Here is a 1,135-nt window from a genome sequence, read left to right on the forward strand (position 1 = left end):
AAGAGAAACAGAACCTCAGAGAACCAGAGAGAACCAGAACCAAAGAGAAACAGAACCTCAGAGAACCAGAGAGAACCAGAACCAAAGAGAAACAGAACCTCAGAGAACCTGAACCAGAGAGAACCAGAACCAAAGAGAAACAGAACCTCAGAGAACCAGAACCAGAGAGAAACAGAACCAAAGAGAAACAGAACCTCAGAGAGAACCAGAACCAGAGAGAAACAGAACCAAATAGAACCAGAACCAAAGAGAGAATAAGAACCAAAGAAAAACAGAACCTCAGAGAGAACCAGAACCAGACAGAATCAGAACCAAAGAGAAACAGAACCTCAGAGAGAAACAGAACCTCAGAGAACCAGAACCAAAGAGAACCAGAACCAGATAGAACCAGAACCAGATAGAACCAGAACCAAAGAGAACCAGAACCTCAGAGAGAAACTGAATCAAAACCAAAGAGAGAAGCAGAACCTCAGAGATCTAGGATTCAGAGTCTGACCCGACAGAACCAGGATCCATCAGAACCCACTGAGGAGTACCAGAACCAGCTCAGGTCCAAGAAGTCCTTCAAGGTGAGATGTTGGATGAGTTCTGACCAAACCAAGCCTGGTCCTTCGCTAGCAGGACATCGGCCTCCTGAATGTTCAGCTATTTGGACCGAACCACCTGGAAAATCTGATCTCCTGACAGAACCACCTCTAAAGGTCCGGTTAAGAGGATCCAGAAGTTCCTGGAAAGGGTCCATGAAACAGAGCCCATTCAGAACCTGGCCATAAAAACCTTCCTGGCAGACGCTGCCACCTGCTGGTAATAGTGGAGAAGTACAGGTTTAAAACCAGACCCAATGACAACTGGCCCAGACAGAACCAGAACCAGAACCTCTGCAGCCGTGTTAACCCAAAGATCACGGAACCAGTTAGAGAGCAGGAGGCTTTATTTCCATGGTAACAGTTCATCAGAACTTTACAGAACAGATAAAGGTAGAAACCAGAAGGTCCGGAAGTTCCTCCCAGTGTTGGTTCTGACCCAACTTCCTACCAGGTTCTACAGAACCAGGAACCAGAACCAGCAGGTATCAGAAATAAAGCTGCAAAAAAACAAACTTTTCAAGTTAAAGGAACTTTTCGAGACATCGAGG

The sequence above is a fragment of the Cyprinodon variegatus genome, unplaced genomic scaffold (genome assembly GCF_000732505.1).
Source record: "Cyprinodon variegatus isolate N-32 unplaced genomic scaffold, C_variegatus-1.0 Scaffold683, whole genome shotgun sequence".
NCBI lineage: Eukaryota > Metazoa > Chordata > Actinopteri > Cyprinodontiformes > Cyprinodontidae > Cyprinodon > Cyprinodon variegatus.